The sequence below is a fragment of the Aethalodelphis obliquidens genome, unplaced genomic scaffold (genome assembly GCF_003676395.1).
Source record: "Aethalodelphis obliquidens isolate GAN/ISIS:26980383/991018 unplaced genomic scaffold, ASM367639v1 scaffold45, whole genome shotgun sequence".
NCBI classification, from domain to species: domain Eukaryota; kingdom Metazoa; phylum Chordata; class Mammalia; order Artiodactyla; family Delphinidae; genus Aethalodelphis; species Aethalodelphis obliquidens.
Window position 1 is genome coordinate 12,458,928 of NW_020837989.1, and position 5,528 is coordinate 12,464,455.

Below are 5,528 nucleotides of genomic sequence, written 5' to 3' on the forward strand. Positions count from 1 at the left end.
ACACACTTGTTACTTGATGGCCAGTGGGTGCTACACACACCAGTAAAGGAACGGCAAATCTAGTTCCCAGTTCGTTCCCAGCTTCCTGTTTGCATGGCTAGTGTACATTTATCAGGGTTGAGAGATGAACGCTTGCTTTATTTGACAGTATTTCCTGTGGTCTACCTTTATGAATTTTTCTAGTGAATGTAGAACTTAAGCCCAAGTGGTAACTTTTCTGCCTTTGGGCTGATGAAGTTTCACTAGGGGTGCTCTGGAATCTCAGGAGTGTCATGATGAATCTACATCACTGAGACAATTCCTTCCCCTATGGAAGTACACGGCTTAGAAGGATGTGTGTGGCTCAGTTCTGGCCAAGAGGCAGAATGGAAGTCTGCCGGGGATGAGATTGCTTTAGGGAAAGGTTCCTTAGCTCATTGAAGAACAGAGGACGTTAATGTTATTGAATTGTTTTCCCTTTTGGCTTCTTATTTGGTGAGATTGTTATCTCACAGTTCTAAATGTCTTATTATGTGAGTCTGGTTGTTAGGGTTTTTTTTTTTCCCCTCTTTTTCTTTCTTAATTAATGTTATAGAATGTGTCCTGATGCATTCTGCCAGGACCACATGAAGTAAGGGAGTGTTGGTTCTCCCAGGGAGGGATGCTGAGGGCTAGCCCCATCTCCTGCAAAATAAATAAATAAAATAATAAAAAAGGAAGGGAAGGAAGGACGGATAGAGGGAGAACGGATATAACTTTCTCTTTGAAAATTTTCTAGCCCAATTATGAGATATATGGTTGTTTCCCTGAATTTTCTATAATCCTGATGCCATTCCTCATACTCCTCCGAGTTTACTTCTTCAGGTTTTATCATGTCAGTTTTGGCTCGAGCAACTTTCATTACGTTGTGACCGCTTTCATCAAAACTCAAATTTCTATCTCCAAATTGTTCTAGCAATGTTTTCTCAGTGATTTTCTGTGGAGCCTGATTCTGGATAAAGTAGACTACTACATGATGTAAACGATAGTCTGTTTCTGGTGGGGTGTCTTCTTGGGCCAATTTAACCAACCTTGAATATTCCAACTTAATTGCCGACTGTAAAACTGTTTCAGGACTTTTATCTTCATGCTCATGTGATGCCTTGGTAATTATTCGAATAGTTTCTTCTTTCAAGTGCTTTGAGAAATCACTTCTTGATGGCCGCTCTAGATATTCTGGTTCTCCTGCTTGTGCTGTTGTCACAGAAGACTCTGACTCTCTCAATTTCTGAGATGCTGAAAGTTTTTCCTGCAAAGCTTTCTGGGCAAACTGTGCATCCCCTTCTTCCAGTTCTTTCTCAAATCGCTGGTTGTCTTCCTCAACAAAATCTCTTAAGTCTGGTGGTAGTGTTTCTATTCCAACAAGGGCCTGCCCAGTTTCTTTATTAAACTCCTCTTGTATTAAGAATTGGGGCTTATCATTTATGTACATTAAACAGTATGCACTGGCATTTCTATAACCACCAAAAGAGTCCCTCACTAGCTCTTCCCATGATAATTTTGTTACAGCAATATCATTGTACTTCATCCACCTGTTTTCACGATGATCAAAAATGTATGCCCAGTAGCGCCCGGCATTAGCTTGGCCTTCATGAACTAAAACAGCATGTAAGCGATGAGGAGCTCGTATCATAGATTTGTCAGAGTACATTAGTTCTGTTGTGCGATGGATTCTAGATATGCTTTCCTGCAAATCTCTGGTGTCATTTTCTATTTCTGTCCTCCAGCGATGTCAACAGCTTTCTAGCACAGAGAGTTCCTCTTCTGTTATGTGCCTTGGTGCTGGATGCATGGGCAAATCTGGAGGTATCTGAGACTGAGTGAATGGTTTGTGTATTACTGATCTCGAGGAAAGGGCAGCTATTGATGCAGGTGATGTGCTTGGCAGTTCTAAAGAAGGAGCTCCCGGCTGGTCTGTTGTGCTTGGTAATGTCTGTGATGGTACAGAACCACTAGATGGGGAACTAGCATCAATATCATCAACAGGAGAAGTGCAAACAGGTTTACTTGAGGCAAATTCCAACGCATACATCCACCAAGGGGAATCGTTTGGGACCCGAACCATAACTTAAATACCTTTCAAGTCTCTGTTGTAATACTGTGAGGTAATCTTTTAGTCTCTTGATCTCTTCCCTCTTAATTCTTGTTATTTCTCTGTTTCTATGCATGTTATCTGTCCAGATATAAAACTTGAGGAAATTCCAATTTGTTGTGAATTTTTTCTGGTCTTCCCAATGCCTGATTAAATTCAAATCTTGACAATTCAAACATTAACACAGGTGGTAGTTCAGTAAACCAATGCTCTTGACCAGACTTCCCTGAATTTTCTGAATGTAAAGACTCAGTTTCTCCTTCAATCATGGCAGCGTCTAGGCACTCATGTAGGTCTTTGAATGCATTGACCTGAAGTGGGTACTGACCAAACATTTCAGTATTTTCAAATTTTTTACCTTCAAGCACTCCCACGGCTAGGAATCTTCCACAGAACAACTCTACCATGGGGTTCTTTGGCTTCCCTTCATCCGTCTCCTCTTCAGCTTTCATTTGGAAGGCATCTTCTAACCAATCTAATAATTTGTGTGTAAACTCACTCACGTCTTGCTGCTGGGAGGCATTTGATTTGAAAGCATCCTTAAGAATTTCAACTGCTCTTGATGGGTCAACATATTTCCTTTTAGTACCAACAAGAAGTGCAACTAGATACCGAAGCTCACGCATAAAAGGCAAATTCCGATGCTCCTTTTGGTTTCGGGGTAAATCTTGAACATTTGATGGAGGCTTGTAATTCAGAACTAGTCTTCTAAATTCCAAAAGATTGAATAAGGACTGAATAACAGCACTAAACCAGCAAGTATTGCCAACATTCTTTAGTCCAACAGGAGCTTTGTCCTGCCTTTTTCTATCATAAGGGTTTCGAGAATCTCTCCAAACTTCAGTAGGTGTCCTCTTCAAACATGCTTTATTTTCTGCTATGCTGGCTTCAAGAACTCTGCTAATGGCTTGCTCCTCATCAGTTATTCCAGTCTCCCTGAATGCCCTGTTTGATTCTGCCGAACTCAAGGTAATTGCTCTCTTAAGATCATCTTTATCATCTCCAGTGAGATCAATCACATAAGTATCTGCTTGGCTTCCCACACTGATGTATCTATCATTGCCAGGTAGCGCTGTTTGGTAGTAAGTTGTCTCCTCCTGCTGAGGGGTCTTGGCATTCTTCGCAGTAAGGAAAGCCACTGCTAGTTCCAAGTTTCCGTTACTATCCTTCAAGGCTTGCTGTAATATCTGGGCATCATTAAGCCCAGTAATTTCTCTCAGCTGGTTCAAAAACGTCTGCTGGTGCTTCTGCGCCGCGCTCTGCTGCAGCACTGCTCCACGGTCATGGCCCCCGCAGCGCCGGCGGCGACACCGGCGGCGGCGTCGGGCTCCTCGAGCCTCCGCCGGCACTGACTGCCACGCTCCGCCGAGCTCCAGGGAGCGGCGCGGACGACCGGGGAGGACAGCGTCCCCGCCAGCCAGGCGCGAAGGCGATGGCGGCGAGGCGCAGACAGCGAGAGCCACGGCGGCGGCCCCACGACTCCGCGCGGCCCGCCTCAGCGCGGCTTGTCGGCCGCGGCCCGGGCCATGAGCGGGCGGCGGACGCTCGGCGCGGGAGGACGCGAGCAAACCCGGACGCGTCACGCGCGCGCTCCTTCGCTGGCGGCTCGCGGGCCACTGCGGGGAAGGGAGAAGGGACAGAGGGAGCTGCCGGAATGGCGCTGTCCTCCTCCTCCCGCCGCGACTCCCTCCCCTCCCCTCCCCGCAACCGAAATTGAGTTATTTGTAGTGAGGTGGATGGACCTAGAGTCTGTCATACAGAGTGAAGTAAGTCAGAAAGAGAAAAACAAATACCGTATGCTAACACATATATATGGAATCTAAGAAAAAAAAAAAGTCATGAAGAACCTAGGGGTAAGACGGGAATAAAGACACAGACCTACTAGAGAACGGACTTGAGGATATAGGGAGGGGGAAGGGTAAGCTGTGACAAAGTGAGAGAGTGGCATGGACATATATACACTACCAAACGTAAAATAGATAGCTAGTGGGAAGCAGCGGCATAGCACAGGGAGATCAGCTCGGTGCTTTGTGACCACCTAGAGGGGTGGGATAGGTAGGGTGGGAGGGAGGGAGACGCAAGAGGGAAGAGATATGGGAGCATATGTATAACTGATTCACTTTGTTATAAAGCAGAAACCATTGTAAAGCAATTATACTCCCATAAAGATGTTTTTAAAAAATGGAGACTTTCTTAAAAATCAGTAATGTTTTTCATGGTGCTAAGAACTTTTTCAGCTTCCGTTGAACTAAGCAATTATGTTGAAATTTTTCCTAGATTTTATAATGTTGCCAAAGATTTTTATATGGTCAAATTCTGTCCCATCAACTAAGCCATGAAAATAATTTACTGGAATGTCATTTTTTTTTAGACTTTATTTATTTTTGGCAGTGTCAGGTCTTAGTTGTGGCACACAGCGTCTTAGTTGAGGCACGTGGGATCCTTCGTTGCGGCATGTGGGCTCTTCGTTGTGGTGCGTGGGCTTCTTTCTAGTTGTGGCATGCAGGTTTTCTCTTCTCCAGTTGTGGTGTGCAGGCTCCAGGTCTCATGGGCTCTGTAGTTACGGTGCACGAGTTCCAGAGTGTGTGGGCTCTGTAGTTGTGGCGGCGTTTGGGCTTAGCTGCCGCCGTGGCATGTGGGATCTCAGTTCCCTGACCAGGGATCGAACCCTCATCCCCTGCATTGTAAGGCAGATTCTTCACTGGACCACCAGGGAAGTCCCTGGAATGTCATTTTTAATTAAGTTGAAACTATACTTCCGGTCAAATGAGAGGTGGTGAGTGTGAAGGTTAAGTACACACCTGCTGTCACTGACGTTTTAAATGGCCTCTTCATTCCTCAGTTTCCTTACCTGTGAAATGAGGAAAATCATAGTAATTATAAAAATTAAAATAAATTACTACAAAAAGTACTCTCCTCTTCTTTAGTGGCTCTTACTGTCGTCTGGCCTGACCGTCTGCCATCCCCATCTTTCTCTGGTTCTCTCAGAGCCTGGCTCACGGTGGCTTCATTTTCCACAAGTGGCCACACAGAGATGATTCTAGGGAGTGCCGGACCAAGGTGGGCAGTCACAGCCTCTGTGGTCCAGATGGGCATGGAGGGCTTGCCCACGTGGGTATAAGGAATGCCACCAAAGGCATCCGCCACCCAACTTCTGCCGGATCAGAACACACTCTGGCAGGTGGAACAGATCTTGGCATATGGGAGCATAGTGAATTGGCTGCTCTTATATGTGGGTATCAGGATGGCCAGGGATTCCCAGGGCCTGGAGGAGTGCCTGGAGACAGTAGGGCTAGCCCTCGGGGATTACTTGGAGAATCTATGGTGGGGGGCAAGTACAGATATATTGGGCACATTGACTGTCTTGTGCATCAGCCAGTCATAAAGAATAGCAGCTGTGGGAACCTAGAGGTAGTGG

The 5,528-nt window shown here is 45.6% G+C and overlaps 1 pseudogene; it reads right to left on the reverse strand.

Moving 5' to 3' along the window:
- Positions 1 to 553: 553 nt before the first annotated feature.
- Positions 554 to 5,206, reverse strand: LOC113606776 (ubiquitin carboxyl-terminal hydrolase 25 pseudogene; annotated as a pseudogene).
- Positions 5,207 to 5,528: the final 322 nt, after the last annotated feature.